This window comes from Mobula birostris, chromosome 21, assembly GCF_030028105.1.
Source record: "Mobula birostris isolate sMobBir1 chromosome 21, sMobBir1.hap1, whole genome shotgun sequence".
Classification (NCBI taxonomy): domain Eukaryota; kingdom Metazoa; phylum Chordata; class Chondrichthyes; order Myliobatiformes; family Myliobatidae; genus Mobula; species Mobula birostris.
In genome coordinates this window covers 32,555,431-32,574,772 of record NC_092390.1, presented here as the reverse complement: position 1 = coordinate 32,574,772, position 19,342 = coordinate 32,555,431, and the positions used below count along the sequence as shown (strand labels likewise).

Sequence of the window (19,342 nt, the reverse complement as noted above, 5' to 3'; positions counted from 1 at the left end):
TCCTCTGTGAAGCTAGCAGAGCTAACACACTTGACCACTGCTATGCCACCATCAAGACCACACCTGCATTTTTTTTAAAAAGTCCAATCATCTGGCTGTAGTTCTACTCCTGGCATATAGGCAGAGACTAAAAATTACAGTACCAGTGGTGTGGGCCAAGAAGATATGGTCAAGAGAGTTTGAGTGCTGTAAGCCTGTGGACTGGATGATATTCAGGGATTCATCTTTGGATCTGAATGAATACACCACAGTTGTCTCTGACTTCATCAAGATCTGTGTGGATGAGTGTGCACCTTCGAGAATATACTGAACAAGCCCAAACCAAAAGCAGCGGATGAAGAAGCAGATTTGTAATATGCTGATGGCTAAATCTGTGGCATTCAAGACCGGTAATCCAGAACTTTACAAGAGCCCAGATGCGACCTATGGAAGGCTATTTCAAGAGCAGTAAAACAATTCCAGTTGAAGTTAAAGGTGGAATTGGGTGCACATCAGCTCTGGCTGGGTGGTAGGACAATACAAGGCGAAACCTAACATTGTGAATGGCTGTGATGCTTCACTCCCAGATGAGCTAAATGTCTTTCATACATGCTTTTAAAGGAAGCATAAAACTGTACGTGTGCAAGTCCTTGCAGCATCTAATGACCTTGTGGTCTCTGTCTAGTGGGTCAACATCAGAACAGTTTTCATGAGCATGAACCCTTGTAAGGTGTCAGGCCCTGATGGTGTACCTGGTAGGGCACTGAAAATCTGTGCTGACCAACTGGAGGAGTGCTCAATGAAATGTTCAGTCTCACTGTTGCAATCAGAGGTTCCCACGTGCTTAAAAGGGGCAACAATAATATCAGTACCCAAAAAGAACAGGGTGAGCTGCTTCATGAACTGTTGCTCAGTGAACTCTTATCTACTGTGATGAGGTGCTTTGAGAGGTTAGTCATAGCAAGAATTAACTCCTGCCAAATCAGGAACTTGGACTCTGCAATTTACCTTTCACAACAATAGGTCTACAGCAGATGTGATCTCACTGACTTTCCACTTGGCCTTGGATCACCTGGACGATATCAATACCTACGTCAGGCTGCTGTTTATTGACTTCAGGTCAACATTCAACACCATCATACCCTCAGTACCAATCAACAAGTTCCAAAACCTGGGCCCCTATACCTCCCTCTACACCTGGATCCTTGACTTCCTTACCAGGGACCACAGTCAGTGTGGATTGGAAATGACATCACCTCGCTGACAGACAATACTGGTGCACTTCAAGAATACATGCTTAGCCCACTGGTCTACTCTCTCTAAATCCAAGAATGTGTACCTAAGCACATATCCAATTCCATCTGTAAATTTGCCGATGAATCAATTATTGGCAGAATTTCAGATGGTAACAAGGAGGCATACAGGAGTGATATAGATAGCTGGTTGAGTGGTGTCAATATCACAATGTTGCACTCAACATCAGTAAGACCAAGATATTGATTGTTGACTTCAAGAAGAGAAAGTTGAGGGAACAGTCCTCATAGAGGGATCAGCAGTGGAAAGGGTGAGCAATTTTAAATTTGTAGGTGTCAACCTCTCTGAAGATCTGTCCTGGGTCCAGCATATTGGTGCTCTTACAAAAAAGGCACCTCGGCAGTTATCTTTGATTTGGAGATTGGGGGGACTTGGTATGTCACCAAAGACACTCGCAATTTTCTATATGTATTGACAGCATGCTAACCAATTGCATCATCGTATGATGGAGGGGCCACTGCACAGGATCAGAAAATGTTCCAAACTCAGTCAGTTCCAACATGGGCTCTAGCCTTCCCAGCATTGAGGCCACCTTCAGAAAGCGATGCCTCATAAAGCCAGTATCTGTCATTAAGGACACCCATCAGCCAGGACATGCTGTCTTTTATTGCTGCCATCAAGGAGGAGATACAAGAGCATGAAGGCATATACACTGAGTGTTTTAGGAATAGCCTCTTCTCCACCATCAGATTTCTGAATAGATAATTGACCTATTTACACTACCTAACTTTTCCTATTTTTTGCTCTCTTTTTGCATTACTTAATTTAATTTTTTATTGCTTCCTGTTATGCTGCTGGTGTTTAGGGTGGCAATGAAGATGCACCATCTCGGGTGGCGTTCACGGCTTCCATCATTGTGACAGTAGTATCCTCTCTGTTTTCACTACTGTCAGTCATGCAGGTCCTGGGTGGAGACTGAGAAATACAGTTGCACTTAGATGTGGAAAGATTCTTCATTGCTGTTTCCGTAACAATTTTGTTTTACCTGTCGGGGTTGTTAGCCCTGAGCTGAGACCCTGAACCTGGAGGACTGGTGGACCACTCTTAGTCTATCCTCTATCTTTTGACCTGTTTGGCATGGATTATGCTAGCAGTTGCTAAAGCATAAAGCCAATGTAACTCTCTGGTTGATTAAGGCACGCAAACCTCCAAACCAAGACAAGGTGTGGTCCTCTTGGAGGTTAGTGTTTTTATATTCTGTGTCTATTTCTTTTTGTAATTTATAGTTTATTATCTTCTGCCACAAAACAACATATTTCATGACAAATGCTAGGTATAGTAAATCTGATTCTGAAATTAGGCTTTCACTTAACATCTTTAAATAATCACTTTATATGCAAGTAAAGTGATAATCCAGATTGACACCTTAAGCAAAGATTGAGTGGCTGTAGCTGTGGAAGAGCAGAGGGTGAATGAGTTGAATCAATGGGCTTGGACTTGATTGCTTTGGCATATTACTAGGGTGTTATTTGTGATATCTAAAGTAACTTTCCTTGTGCTGTTACTTTTTATACTGGATTAGAACTGCCACTTGTATTGGTTGCCTTTCCAGGTTAACCTATCCAGACTTGGAATGCAACTGAGCTTGCCCTCTGTATTTAAGACTTATGCAGTGAAGAAAAGTAAGCTATGCTGCGTCTCTGGCCTGAGCATCTGAAGCTCTGATCCTGGAATGCTCCAGAACTTTTGACAACTCATTGCTGTCAGAAGCTTTTGGATTGTTCTTGCATGTATTCCAGTCAGAGTAATTCACAAATTTCAAATTGCCTTAGGTAATTTAAATTAGAAATTAATGTTAATAAAATGAAGAAAAATAAACTAGCCATTTGCTGTTTTATGTAAGGCTACTGGTCTTTCAATTGAATGGGTTGCTACTTGTGTGCTGGTCATGACTGGTCTGAAGTTGAGAGACCAGATACAAAATACAAAGGACTCCTGAGCATGTCTTCAGATTCTGTAATAAATTTAACTTTGAACTGTGAGGTCAGATGTATCATTATCTGAATTGTGATTTTTATTATGCAGGTGTAGATGTTTGCTGAGGAACATATCGTTGGTTTCTCTACCTACTACTAGCTGTAGGTGAGTATGATCTGGTACATTATTTGAATTAGACTACATGTTTGGAGTATTATATTCTCTTCGTTAATAAATAGTCATAGTCATGCTTAGTCATACCTTATTAATCCCGGGGGAAGTTGGTTTTCGTTACAGTTGCTCCATAAATAATAAATAGTAATAGAACCATAAATAGTTAAATAGTAATATGTAAATTATGCTAGTAAATTATGAAATAAGTCCAGGACCAGCCTATTGGCTCAGGATGTCTGACCCTCCAAGGGAGGAGTTGTAAAGTTTGATGGCCACAGGCAGGAGTGACTTCTTATGACGCTCAGTGCTGCATCTCGGTGGAATGAATCTCTGGCTGAATGTACTCCTGTGCCCACCCAGTACATTATGTAGTGGATGGGAGACATTGACCAAGATGGCATGCAACTTAGACAGCATTCTCTTTTCAGACACCACCGTGAGAGAGTCCAGTTCCATCCCCACAACATCACTGGCCTTACGAATGAGTTTGTTGATTCTGTTGGTGTCTGCTATCCTCAGCCTGCTGCCCCAGCACACAACAGCAAACATGATAGCACTGGCCACCACAGACTCGTAGAACATCCTCAGCATCTTCCGGCAGATGTTAAAGGACCTCAGTCTCCTCAGGAAATAGAGACGGCTCTGACCCTTCTTGTAGACAGCCTCAGTGTTCTTTGACCAGTCCAGTTTACTGTCAATTCGTATCCCCAGGTATTTGTAATCCTCCACCATGTCCACACTGACCCCCTGGATGGAAACAGGGGTCACCGGTACCTTAGCTCTCCTCAGGTCTACCACCAGCTCCTTAGTCTTTTTCACATAAGCTGCAGATAATTCTGCTCACACCATGTGACAAAGTTTCCTACCGTAGCCCTGTACTCAGCTTCATCTCCCTTGCTGATGCATCCAACTATAGAAGAGTCATCCGAAAACTTCTGAAGATGACAAGACTCTATGCGGTAGTTGAAGTCGGAGGTGTAAATGGTGAAGAGAAAGGGAGACAAGACAGTCCCCTGTGGAGCCCCAGTGCTGCTGATCACTGTGTCGGACACACAGTGTTGCAAGCACACCTACTGTGGTCTGCCAGTCAGGTAATCAAGAATCCATGATACCAGGGAAGCATCCACCTGCATCGCTGTCAGCTTCTCCCCCAGCAGAGCAGGGCGGGTGTTGTTGAACGCACTGGAGAAGTCAAAAAACATGACCCTCACAGTGCTCGCTGGCTTGTCCAGGTGGGCGTAGACACGGTTCAGCAGGTAGACGATGGCATCCTCGACTCCTAGTCGGGGCTGGTAGGCGAACTGGAGGGGATCTAAGTGTGGCCTGACCATAGGCCGGAGCAGCTCCAGAACAAGTCTCTCCGGGGTCTTCATGATGTGGGAGGTCAATGCCACTGGTCTGTAGTCATTGAGGCCGCTGGGGTGCGGCGTCTTCAGCACAGGGACGAGACAGGACGTCTTCCACAATACAGGAACCCTCCGGAGCCTCAGGCTCAGGTTGAATACATGGTGAAGTACTCCACATAGCTGAGGGGCACAAGCTTTGAGCACCCTGGTACTGACACCATCCGGTCCTGCAGCCTTGCTTGGGTTGAGACGTTTCAGCTGTCTTCTCACCTGTAGAGCTGTGAAGCCCACTGTGGTGGTTTCGTGTGGGGAAGGGGTATAGTCATGAGAGCAGGGTGGGGGACTGTGAGGAGGGGTAGGAGGGGAGAGTGGAATATGTGTTGGTTGGGGGCCGACAACAGATGGCTCATGTGTAGGATGGACAGGGGCCACACTCAAATCTGTTAAAGAACAGGTTAAGTTCATTGGCCCTGTCCATACTGCCTTCCGCTCCTCTGTTGCTAGTTTGCCGGAACCCAGTGATGGTCCTCATCCCCCTCCAGACCCCTCTCATATTGTTCTGCTGGAGTTTCCACTCAAGCTTCCTCCTGTACCTGTCTTTAGCCTCCCTGATCCTGGCTTTCAGGTCACTCTGTATTGCCCTCAGCTCCTCCCTATTTCCATCTCTAAACGCCCTCTTTTTAGCGTTCAGGATGTCCTTAATGTCCTTTGTCACCCATGGCTTGTTATTTGAATAACAAAGTACAGTTCTTGTCAGAACATTGCAGTCCACACAGAAGTGTGGAATCTTTGTGATAGTCACTTGCTCACTTTTCCTCAATGGAAGTTCCTTAAATTAATTTGTGACCCACTTGGAACATTTTCTATCTCATCTATTTTGGTTCTGTGCCATTCAGATGCCAATGAAATATTCATAGAACTATCATAGACTGTAAATGCTAATCATATGGAGAAATTGATCTTGCTATTATTTCTGTGACCTCTCTAGATACGAGCAGTGTTGCTGTGTTCTGTTCTTTTACAATGTTCTTTTGAATTGGATGTGTATAGAACTTCATTGTTTTACCAGCTAGGAAACACAGTTCAGATTGCTCAGATATTGTTGTAAGGTTTCCTTGTATATACTCAAGCATAATATTTTTGAGACACTAGCCCTTGATTCTAGACACTCCAATCAGAGATCACCACTAATTATGCCATTCCTGTACAGACAGTCTGTTTAATTTCTCCTCTTTGGACAGTTGTCCCCATTGCATGGTTCACTCTGCAGAAGCTTCATTACATTCTCTCTTAACATTAGTATCTCAATAAATGAGGCAATCAGACCAGTTGCCTTCCATGAGTTGTCACATTAGAATTGTTTCTGTATGTTTTCTTTACTCTTTCATTCAAATGCTTTTTGGGAACGAATAATATACCATTTACCTTGCTGATTATTTTCTATATATGTTAACTTCAAATGATCAAAGTACAGGCAGTGCTGAGGCCCATCTGAATGCCAATACTCTTCAAACTTATCACTACTTACAAATTGCTCTGATTTTATTAAAACGTTTTGTCCAGCCATAGATGTAATATTTTGGGATGTTTGATTTCACTCCCACTTTGAGTTGTGCTGCCACTTTTGCATTGCACTTACCATTCTTTGATAATGAAAATGGTGCAAATTAACAAGGTCTTTTTTTTTATTAGGCCTGCAGGATTGTAAACAGACAGCTAACCTGGGAGTTTAAGTTAATTTTGAATTTACGTCCTCAGTCCCAGAATTAGGTTTTAAGAAATCCAAAGTTCACAGTTGGGGCATAAATTACAAATTATTTGAAGCTGGGTTGACACGTATTGGTCAGCATTTCAATGTTAACATCTTGTAATTGATTTTGAGCTATAAAATGATTTGACATTTTTGAAAATATATTCAAGTCCTTGTTAAATCTGTAATTAAGTACCTTAAATTCCAAAGGAATTTGAGTTTTTTCATGAATGCTGTTTGAGATCATGGGCTTTTGTAAAATTGTATGACAGATTCTCAAGATGGCATCAAGCTGTGCCCTCTGAGGTTGCAGTTCAGTTTTGGTTGATTTTAGTGTCCTTTTTTTTAAGTAGTTTTTGGGGACTGGAGGGGTGACTTTGTTTTAGCCACAGGGACATGGGGGGAATATTAGAGGACAGGCTGGAGTCTTAAATCTCACTTTGCATTTGAAGGACAGTGATGTGGATGTAGTGTCCAGCTGACGTACCAGCGTGGATGAATATTGGTGGCTTTCCTAGGATCAGAGATGTTGGAAGGTTGTGGAGTTGGAGTTTCCTGTGGGCAGGAAAGTCTGATGACCTTGGGTTTGGGAATCGTTGAGTCCGAAGTTTGAGGGGTCCCATTATCAGGGAGTCTGGCTTTGGAGGCTAGTAATCAGTGATTGGCGGGTCCTGTGGTCAATGTTGAGGATTGAATCGGACGTCCAGAAATTGAGGCCTATTGACTGGAGACCCGCTTCTGCACGTCCGGTGGGGTAGCTAAACGCCCAATGTCTGCATGTCCATATCGGAATCTGAGTACCAATTGGAGATCACTGGAAGCTAAAGAAGATGGACTGTTTTGGGGTTAGAGGACTATGAAGGTGGGTGGGTCGAAGGGCGGAATGCAGCTTGTTTTGCTGTTGTTTTGTTGCTGCTTGTGTTCTGTGATGTTCTGCTGAGCATTGTAGGAATGCTATGTGGACGCCAGAATGTGTGGGAACACTTGCGAGTTACCCATCCTCAGATGTGTTGGTGTTAATGCAAATGGCATATTTCGCTGTATGTTTCAATGTATATGTGATGAAGTGTCATTAATGGATCTGGAACACTTTTATTTCATTCCTAGTCTTCCTTGCTCATCACATCTGGGGCAACAATAGGGTCATTGGGGTTTGCTTCAGATAAATCTAAGAGGAGAAAACTTATCAGAATTACTTCCCCTTTATATAAATAACTTGTGATTAGTACTCTAACAGTTGGTAATTAAATAAATAGGACAGATCAGCATTATTTTGTAACAAGCTTTGAAAACTTTGACAGTTTATTACATTCATTTTTTGTGCACTTACCTTGTTTATTTCAGAATCTTAGTTAAAATACAATAATGTCGACCTTCATTCCATAAATTTTTCAAGGTCTCCATTTCTTTATTTTTAGGCAAGAACTTTATTAGCATATTCAGATTTCTTAAGATTGGAGTGTTGATGCTTTTTGCTCCCTGCTTTTCACTCTTAGCAGAAACTAGATTTTTTTCCCCCCACCATGGCTTTTGAGCAGTCATTACAAACTAGTGATTTCATGGTCTTCTGAAGGACTTGACAGACTAAACTCTCAACAATGCAGGTATGGCACCCTTAAGCAGAGGAAAGTACATGGCCAAAAAAAAGAGGAGCAGGGAGACTGAATCAATGGGGTAAAAACCTTCCTCTACTGAGTATTTTCTTAGTAAATGTGCAGACACTGAAGAACAAACTTGATGGCTTAAGGTCAGCATTGTTATATTGTATATGAGGGATTGCTGCATTCTGTGTTTCACAGAGACATGGCTAACTGAAGGCACACTGGATTCAGTGACCAGATCCAAGGGCTTCTTGATACACTGAATGGACTGGACTGCAGGGTGGGGGGGGGGGCACGGATGGGGTCTGTGCTTCATGATAAACACTTTGTGATGCATGGACGCAACAGTCTTGTCACTCTTGTTTCTCCAACCTGAAGTGCCTAATGATTAAATGCTAAGCATTCTACATACTGAGAGGGTTCTCCGTGATCCTGACTACAGTTTACATACCACCAAAGGTTGATGTAAGCAGGCACTGAAGATACTGAGTGCTGCCGTTAGCTAACAAGAAACATCTTACACCTTTCAAATCATTGTCAGGGCTTTCAGTCAGCTTGTTTGAAGAAATCTCTGCCTAATTATCATCAGCATGTGACCTGCAGCACCAGGGATCCCAACACTGTTTGACCACTGGTATACTACCATTCGGAATGCCTACTATTTGATCCCCAGACCACACCTTGGGAGATCTTGTATGCTGCCCTCGTACTCTTGCCTGCATACAGACAGAGACTGAAAAATCAAGGCTGTAAAGTAAGGACAACAAAGAGGTCTCGCTGGACGCTGTGGAGCAGCTATGGGATTGCTTTGAGTCGGTGGACTGGATCGTGCTCAAGGACTCATCAGAGGATCTGAATGTGTATATCACGGTTGTCACCACTTTATGAGAACAGTTAGCGAGGAGTGTGTCCAAACAAATTATATTGACTGGTTGCATCACGGCCATGTATGAAAGCACCAGTGCCCTTGAACAGAAAAACCTACAAAAAGTAGTGGATATAGCCTGGTCCATCATGGGTAAACACTTCCCCACCATTGAGCACATATGCATGGAGCCCTTTCGCAAGAGAGCAGCCTCCCATCATCGAGGAACCCCACCTTCCAGATCATGCTATCTTCTCGCTGCTGCCATTGGGAAGGAGGTACAGGAGCCTCAGAACCCACACCACCACCAAGTTCCTGATGAAGGGTTTCAGTCCACAATGTTGACTGTTTATTCACTTACATAGATTCTGCCTGACCTGCTGAGTTACTCCAGCATTTTCTATGACAGGTTCATGGACAATTTTTTACTCCTCACCCATCAGATTCTTGAACCAGAGGGGGATAATTTCACTCAACTTCACTCACCCCCATCACTAAACTGCTCCCACAACCTATCAACTCACTTTCAAGGAATCTTCATCTCTTGTCCTTGATATTGCTTGTTTATATAGAAACATAGAAAATAGGTGCAGGAGTAGGTCATTCGGCCCTTCGAGCCTGCACCGCCATTTATTATGATCATGGCTGATCATCCAACTCAGAACACTGCCCCAGCCTTCCCTCCATACCCCCTGATCCCCATAGCCACAAGGGCCATATCTAACTCCCTCTTAAGTATAGCCAATGAACCGGCCTCAACTGTTTCCTGTGGCAGAGAATTCCACAGATTCACCACTCTCTGTGTGAAGAAGTTTTTCCTAATCTCAGTCCTAAAAGGCTTCCCCTTTATCCTCAAACTGTGACCCCTCGTTCTGGACTTCCCCAACGTCGAGAACAATCTTCCTGCATCTAGCCTGTCCAATCCCTTTAGGATTTTATACGTTTCAATCAGATCCCCCCCTCAATCTTCTAAATTCCAACGAGTACAAGCCTAGTTCATCCAGTCTTTCTTCATATGAAAGTCCTGCTATCCCAGGGATCAATCTGGTGAACCTTCTTTGTACTCCCTCTATGGCAAGGATGTCTTTCCTCAGATTAGGGGACCAAAACTGCACACAATACTCCAGGTGTGGTCTTACCAAGGCCTTGTACAACTGCATATTTAATAATAATCATTACTTTTTTCTTTGTATTTGCATAGTTTGTTGGCTTTTGCATATACAACCATGAGACATAGAAGCAGAAGTAAGGCATTCTGCCCATTGACTCAACTCTGCTCTGTCACTCTATCATGGCTGATTAACCCTCTCAACCCTATTCTCCCTTCTCTCTGTAACCTTTGATGCCCTGACTAATCAAGAACATTTAAACCTCTGCTTTAAATGTACTCAATGACTTGCCCTCCACGGCTGTCAGTGACATTGAATTTTGCAGATTCATCATTACCAGTCAAAGGAAATTCCTCCTCATTTCTATTCTAAATGGATGCCCCTCTATTATGAGGTGTTTCCCTCTGGTCTTAGATTCACCTACTCTCGGAAACATCAGCCTCTCCACATCCACTCTATCCACACCTTTCAATATCCAATTGGTTTCCTTGAGATTATCCCTCCCCCGCCCCCATTCTTCAAAACTCCAGCCAGTACGGGCCCAGAGCCCTTAAATGCTCCTCATACATTAACCTTTTCATTCCAAGTGCATTAGAATAGAATTCACTTTATTTCTTACATCCTTCAGATACATCAGAAGTAAAAATCTCCATCTGAGTGTGCAATGTAGTAATTTGTAATAAATAGTATGTACAACAGGACAGTCGATATAGCATAGAAATAGAATTGTATCAGCGTAAATTAATCAGTCTGATGGCCTGGTGGAAAAAGCTGTCCTGAAGACTGTTGGTCCTGTCTTTTATGCTGCGGTACCACTTCCCAGATGGTAGCAGCTGGAACAGTTTGTGGTTGGGGTGACTCGGGTCCCCAGTGATCCTTTGGGCCTTTTTTACACACCTTTCTTTGTAAATGTCCTGAATAGTGGGAAGTTCACATCTACAGATGTGCTGGGCTGTCTACAGACTCCTGCAATTGAGGAAAATACAGTTCCCATACTGGGCAGTGATGTAGCCAATTAGGATGCTCTCAATTGCGCCTCTGTAGAAAGTCCTTGGCATTTGGGGACCCATACCAAACTACTTCAAACATCTGGCATGAAAGAGGTGCTGACGTGCTTTTTCACCACACAGCCGGTATGTACAGACCACATGAGATCCTTGGTGATGTGTATGCCGAAGAACTTAAAGTTGTTCACCCTCTCAACCCCGGATACATTGATGTCAACAGGATTAGCCTGTCTCCATTCCTCCTGTAGTCCACACCCAGCTCCTTTGTTTTTGCAACATTGAGGAAGAGGTTATTTTGTTGATACCACTGTGTCAGTGTGATGACTTTTTCTCTGTAGGCTGCCGCATTATTTGAGATAAGGCCAATCAATGTAGTATCATTAACAGATTGAAGCTGTGGGTGGCGACACAGTTATTGGTATACAGAGAGTAAAGGAGGGGGCTTAGGATACAGCCCTGAGGGGCATGTGTTGAGGTTCAGAGGGGCAGAGGTGAGGGAGTCCATTCTTACCACCTGCTGGCAATTTGATAGGAAATCCAGGATCCAGCAACACAAGGCACGGTGAAGGCCGAGGTCTCTGATGTTCTTGTCAAGCCTGGAGAGAATTATGGTGTTGAATGCTGAACTGTAGTCCAAGAACAGCATTCTCACATAAGCAGCCTCCTTCTCCAGATGTGTGAGGAGGGTGTGTAGAGCTGTGGCTATTGCATCATCTGTCAATCAGTTGTGTTGGTAGCCAAAATGGGGTGGGGGGCGGGGTCCAGTGTGGGTGGTAGCATGTTGCAGTTGTAGTCCTTAACCAGCCTCTCAAAGCATTTGCTTATTATTCAGGTGTGTGTGACAGGACACCAGTTGTGCAGACATGTTACCTTGGTCTTTTTAGGTGCAGGGACAAGGGTGGATGTTTGAAGCACGAGGGCACTCTTCACTGGGAGAGGGAGAAATTAAAAATGTTCTGCGCTCATCCTGAATACCCACACTAGGATGCCATTCGGTCCCGCAGCCTTGTGACTGTCTGTTCATTGGAAAATCTGCATACTTCAGCCTCAGAGATGACCAAGGTGCTGATCACTTCAGCAGCTTTCCTTGGGGACTCGGTGTTGGCGATCTCAATCCGAGCATTAAAAAAAGATTTAGCTCATCTGGGAGAGAGGCAGCAATGTTGGCAGCACCACTATGCTTAGCTTCGAAGTCTGTGATGGTGTGCAGACCTTGCCATAAGCTGCATGTGTTGTTGGCGAAGAGTTGTATCTGGATCTTCTGCTTGTATTGTCATTTCGTTGCCTTGATGACTTCGGGCAGATCATAGCTGCATTTCTTACTTACATCATCTGCCCCGTGGAATACTACTGGTCACTGACAGCCTACCAGAAGTCGTCACCTTTATTTCCACTCTTTCCCTCCTGCCAGTCAGCCAGTTGTCTATCCATGCTAATATTTTTCCTGTAATGCCATAGCTCTTATGTTAAGCAGTTTTGTTTGCAGCACCTTTTCAAAGGCCTTCTGAAAATCCAAGCAAGCAACATTCCCTGACTTTACTTTGTCTTGCCCATCACTTTCTCAAAGAATTCCAACAGATTTCTCAGGCAAGATTTCCCCATGTTGACTTTAGCATATTTTATCATGTGCCTCTAAGTACCCCAAAACCTCATCTTTAATCTTGGACTCCCAACATCTTCCCATCCACTAAAATCAGTTTAACTTGTCTGTAATTTCCTCTCCTTTGCCTCCTTTCCTTAGAGTGGAGTGACATTTGCAGTTTTCTAGACATTCAGAATCTAATGATTCTTCAAAGATCATTACTCATGCCTCCGCAATCTCTTCAGCTTTCAGAAGTCTGGGGTGTAGTCTATCTGGTCCAAGTGACTTGTCTACATGCATATCTTTTCAGCTTCCCAAGCAACTCCTTAGAAATAGCAACTGCATTCACTTTTGCCTCCCGACACTCTGGAATTTTTGGCATGCTGCTACTGATTTCCACAGTGAAAACTGATGCAAAATGCTTTTAAGTTCATCCGCTATTATTTTGTCCCCCATTACTACCCTCCAGCATTATTTTCCAGCAGTCCAATACCCACTGCCATCCTTCTTTTAGTTTTTATACAGAATATCTGGAAAAATTACCTTTATATTTTGCCTTTTCTGTCCTTGTGTCTTTTTTTGTTGCCTTTTGTTGGGTTTTAAAAGCTTCCCAACCCTATGACTTCCCACTTTTTTTCCCTCTTTTCCTTTTATGCTGTATTTGACTTCCCTTGTCATTCACTGTTGCCTCATTCTCCCTTAAGATTACTACTTCATCTTTAAGATGTATCTATTCTGCACCTTTTGAATTGTTCCCAGAAACTCCAGCCATTGCTTTTCTGCTATCATCCCTGCTAGTGCCCCTTCCAAACAACTTCGACAGCTCCTCTTTTATGCTTCTGTAATTCCTTTTACTGCACTGTAATGCTGATTCATCTGACTTTAGATTTTCCCCCTCAAACTGTGGGGTGAATTTTTATCATGATCGCTACAATGATCACTGCTTCCTAAGGGCTCAGTTACCTTAAGCTTCCTAATCAAATCTGGTTCATTACAGAACATCCAATGTAGAATTGTCTTTCCTCTAGTGAGGTCCACCACAAGTTGCTCGGAAAAGCCATCTCGTAGCATTCCACAAATTCCCTCTCTTGGGATCCAGTGTCTATCTGATTTCCCCAGTCTACCTACATATTGAAATATCCCATGATAATCATAGCACTACCCTTTTAATATGCCTTTTTCTATCTCCTGTTATAATTTATACCACATCCTGGCTACTGTTCGGAGACCTGTGTATAATTCCCACCAACTGAACTTCAAACCCTCATCAATACATAACATTGTTTGCTTTTATGTTCAGAGTGTACACTTTATGTCTAGATCTGAACAATATTTGTTCAGCTTCCAAGTTTCTCTTGGTGTGTTGTCCTCTAATCAATAAAGCATGTAATCATATATAAATTGTTCAGATTAAATTTTATTAATAACTGTTCCTGAACTGGTGGTGTGGAAACCAAGGCTTCTGTATCTCCTGCCTGATAGTAGTACCAAGAAGAACACATGACCTGGTTGGTGGGGATAGTTTGTTCTGTTTTCCATCAATCATTTCCTGATTACCATTAGTTCTTTATCAATTCAGAATCCTCAGTTTCTGTGCCATGTGTGGATTCCTAGTACTGCTCCATGGAAGCAAAGAAGAATGCAACTGGACAGTCGACTTGGCATCTATCTAGGCACTTTATTTGGCAGTGTCAGTCAATCTCAGCTTAATCTTCTTCAAAGCCTAAATTGGGATAGATGTTCTTCAGAGTGGTCCAGCAACAGTCTGATGTGGGCATAATAACAGCATTATATTTAGGATGCAATGTGTTGCACTCTGCTGTGGTAATTCCTGGGTGCATCTTGTCACTGTAACAGCATAGATCCACCAGAGCTGCCAATGCTATGGTAGGCAGGAGCAGCCTCAAATCACGTGCAGATGGCATATGAGCCAACATGAGGTGTAAAATGGAATGGTGGAGCAGACTTGATGGGCCAGATGCCTTTATTTTCCTTCAGTGTCATATGATCTTAAAACTACTACTTCCTTGCCATTTTCTATCAGATGGATTTTTCCGTGATCCCACAGTCCTGTGGAGCTGAAACCCCTTGACGCCAAAGCACATTCTTTTGTGTTTTATGGCACTAAAAAGGTGCTAAATGGGGTTGACAGGGATAGATCTGGAGGCTGAAAACTGGAGATCCCTGAGATGGGTGATCAACACTTTGGTGGCAAAAACAGGAAAATAAATTATTATCTGAATGGTGACCGATTAGGAAAAGGGGAGGTGCAACGAGACCTGGGTGTCATTATACACCAGTCATTAAAAGTGGGCATGCAGGTACAGCAAGCGGTGAAAAAGGCAAATGGTACGCTGGCATTCATAGCAAGAGGTTTCGAGTACAGGAGCAGGGCGGTGCTACTGCAGTTGTACAAGGCCTTGGTGAGACCACACCTGGAGTATTGTGTGCAGTTTTGGTCCCCTAATCTGAGGAAAGACATCCTTGCCATAGAGGGAGTACAAAGAAGGTTCACCAGATTGATTCCTGGGATGGCAGGACTTTCATATGATGAAAGACTGGATCGACTAGGCTTATACTCGTTGGAATTTAGAAGATTAGACAATAGGTGCAGAAGTACACCATTCGGCCCTTGGAGCCTGCACCGCCATTCTGAGATCATGGCTGATCTTCTACTATCAATACCCAGTTCCTGCCTTGTCCCCATAACCCTTGATTCCTCTATCCATAAGATACCTATCTAACTCCTTCTTGAAAGCATCCAGAGAATTGGCCTCCACTGCCTTCTGAGGCAGCGTGTTCCACACCTCCACAACTCTGTGGGAGAAGAAGTTCCTCCTCAACTCTGTCCTAAATGACCCACCCCTTATTCTTAAACCATGCCCTCTGGTACTGGACTCTCCCAGCATCTGGAACATATTTCCTGCCTCTATCTTGTCCAATCCCTTAATAATCTTATATGTCTCAATCAGATCCCCCCTCAATCTCCTTAATTTCACTGTGTACAAGCCCAGTCTCTCTCACCTCTCTGCGTAAGACAGTCCGGACATCCCAGGAATTAACCTAGTGAACCTACACTGCACCTCCTCCACAGCCAGGATGTCCTTCCTTAACCCTGGAGACCAAAACTGCACACAATACTCCAGGTGTGGTCTCACCAGGGCCCTGTACAAATGCAAAAGGATTTCCTTGCTCTTGTTTGAGGGGGAATCTTATTGAAACGTATAAAATCCTAAAGGGGTTGGGCAGGCTAGATGCAGGAAGATTGTTCCCGATGTTGGGGAAGTCCAGAACGAGGGGTCACAGTTTGAGGATAAAGGGGAAGCCTTTTAGGATGGAGATTAGGAAAAACTTCTTAACACAGAGAGTAGTGAATCTGTGGAATTCTCTGCCACAGGAAACAGTTGAGGCCAGTTCATTGACTATATTTAAGAGGGAGTTAGATATGGCCCTTGTGGCTAAAGGGATCAGGGGGTATGGAGAGAAGGCTGGTACAGGGTTCTGCGTTGGATGATCAGCCATGATCATACTGAATGGTGGTGCAGGCTCGAAGGGCCGAATGGCCTACTGCACCTATTTTCTATGTTTCTAACAGCAACAGATATATCAGCACAACCTGTAACCCTGTGGTGTACTATGTTTAGTACTCTACCATTGCTATCAAGCTGGCAGATGTAGCCATCTCATTGAGGAATGTAGGGAGCAGGATCAGGAATGATTTAAGGATTCCAATAATATGAAGCAGTAGCACAAGACAAGATAAATAAGATGCAAGCTTTGAAGTTAAGTTATCCCAGACACTGGATCAGATCCAAGCTCTACAGTCGTACCACAACTAGTTATAGTAGGTAGTCAAACAACTAATCAGGAGTTACAACGGTATGGAGTACATTCGTGTGAAAGACCACAGCAGTTCAGGAGTATGGTGAATTACCACATTGAAGGCAGTTAAAGGTAGGCAATAAAGACTGTGCTTACCAACAGCAACAAATACACTCCAGAAAGTGTTGAGAGAAGCAGCTTGTTAATTGAGTTAATCAAATATTTAATATCTATTCATTGATGAGGTTAGACCTGTAATATCTACTAGCTTGCATGCTTGATGAAGACATTAAATCACCAATAGACCATTGGTCTCACATAGAGCAGGGGTTCCTAACCTGGAGTCCGTAGAACCCTTGCTTAATTTATTGGTCCATGGTATAAAAAAAATTGGAAACTCCAGCAGAGGGATTAGAACAAAAAGTTGTGCAATGAGTTGTGGCTTTTGAATAGTCCACCCTGCTGAACAGAATGATATTAGTCCATATTGTGTTCCTATTTCTTGGCTACAGCTGAAGGAGGTTTCTTCACACTGAAACAGGGAAACAAGAAATAAAATCAGAATGCTAAAAATGAAAATTTGACTTTGCAATTTTGCCACTAGCCTATTTAAACAACTTCAGGTTAAAGGGTAGTTGAATATCTTTTGCAATCTACTTGCAAAATAGCTTTCCTTCATTTATAAGCAAGGATTTACTTTGCATCTTCATTTGTTTATAGGGAAACATTTAAAGCAGTTCTGAAGGTACTAAAGCCTTTTGCATTTGGTAGTAAATTTTGTTGGAGCTGCAATAAAAAATTATTGTAGTGAATCAGGTAGACACATTTAGTTAAAAAGCAAAAGAAGTTATCTTGGACTAATCTGAATCATTTAAGCAGAAAGTTCATTAAATCTGCAATATTCCACTTTTGAATACATTTATTCCTAATATACTTCAGAAACATTAAAAAAAATGAAATTTATTGATACATATAACAGGAAGATTGTCAAGCTCTGCACTTTTGCCAGCAGGAAGAGAAAGTTATTCTGCCAGCTGCATTCATGAGGTTAATTTTGAGGACAGTTACAAGCTGTTTCACTCTCATCCTGTGGGAGCTGTCAGTTGACTGTAATGTAAATCAAGTGGCTCTGTAGTTCAAATTTGGAAGTGTACTTGTGTTGATATTCATGTATTCAAATATACATGAGGTTAGGAGGGCTGAGAGGATTGGATTGATAAGTGAACAATATGCTATCATTAGTTTGAGAATACTAAGAAGTTAGATTGACCAAATGTATAGTAAAGAGTATTTTGAGTTCTTTAAAGATGAGGCCGAATAGACAATAGACGCAGGAGTAGGCCATTTGGCCCTTTGAGCCAGCACCACCATTCACTGTGATCATGGTTGATCATCCACAATCAGTATCCAGTTCCTGCCTTATCCCCATAACCTTTGATTCCGCTATCTTTAAGAGCTCTATCCATCTCTTTCTTGAAAGCATCCAGAGACTTGGCCTCCACTGCCTTCTGGGGCAGAGCATGCCACATATCCACAACTCTCTGGGTGAAAAAGTTTTTCCTCAACTCCGTTCTAAATGGCCTACCCCTTTTTCTTAAACTGTGGCCTCTGGTTGTGGACTCACCTATCAGCAGGAACATGCTTCCTGCTTCAGCGTGTCCAATTTCTTAATAATCTTGTATGTTTCAATAAGATCCCCTTTCATCCTTCTAAATTCTAGTGTATACAAGCCCAGTCGTTCCAATCTTTCAACATATGACAGTCCCGCCATCCCGGGAATTAACCGCGTGAACCTACGCTGCACTCCCTCAATAGCAAGAATGTCCTTCCTCAAATTTGGAGACCAAAACTGCACACAATACTCCAGGTGTGGTCTCACCAGGGCCCTGTACAGCTGCAGAAGGACCTCTTTGCTCCTATACTCAATTCCCCTTGTTATGAAGGCCAGCATGCCATTAGCTTTCTTCACTGCCTGCTGTACCTGCATGCTTGCTTTCAGTGACTGATGTACAAGAGCACCTAGATCTCGTTGTACCTCCCCTTTTCCTAACTTGACTCCATTTAGATAATAGTCTGCCTCCCTGTTCTTGCCACCAAAGTGGATAACCTCACAGTTATCCACATTAAACTGCATCTGCCATGCATCTGCCCACTCACGCAGCCTGTCCAAGTCACCCTGCATTCTCATAACATCCTCCTCACATTTCACATTGCCACCCAGCTTTGTGTCATCTGCAAATTTGCTAATGTTACTTTTAATCCCTTCATCTAAATCATTAATGTATATTGTAAACAGCTGCAGTACCCCACTGGTCACCACCTGCCATTCTGAAAGGGATTTCTTAATTGCTACTTTGTTTCCTGTCAGCCAGCCATAGAATAGAAATATTAAGTTGTCTCAAGGCAATAAATTTAATTTCAAAAGGCATTTAGTCCAAAAATTATTTTGACATGGAAAAAACTGCCCTTTAAGGATAATGCTTAACAAAGATAAAGCTATCATTTATGTATATGATTTTTTTTTTGTTAATACTGTAGCAAAAGTGGTTTTAATTCTGTCTAGGCAGTATGAAGTGAAGCTCCAGACAGCATGCTCTACTAAAAGATGTAAATTACTAAGAATAACAGTGATTTTTCCAACAACTTTGCTTCTAAGTAGATTTATGCCTCTCAGAGACATGAAAATAAGACATGTTACAATAAAGGAATGCTGGGATTGTCCAAATTGTTTGCTTTGCCAAAATAGAAAGCCTGCCCAAGCTACTTAAAAATGAAGTATTAACGGGCTGTTCACTCTAAAATACAAAATGTTTTGATATAGCTAGACAATAAAAGATGCTAATTTATTGGTATATTGATCTAGCGGATGTTAGATG

General features: G+C 42.7%; 1 protein-coding gene across 4 annotated transcripts in view; it reads left to right on the top strand.

Annotated features, from left to right (window-relative positions):
- The window catches only part of sgms1b (sphingomyelin synthase 1b), a 94,766-nt gene that overhangs the window by 10,253 nt on the left and 65,171 nt on the right, over window positions 1–19,342 (top strand). For all 4 annotated transcript variants that reach the window (XM_072239242.1, XM_072239244.1, XM_072239241.1 and 1 more), the window contains exon 2: window positions 3,319–3,375. The gene's annotated coding sequence lies outside the window, so the exon portion shown is untranslated. The remainder of the gene's footprint in view (window positions 1–3,318; window positions 3,376–19,342) is intronic.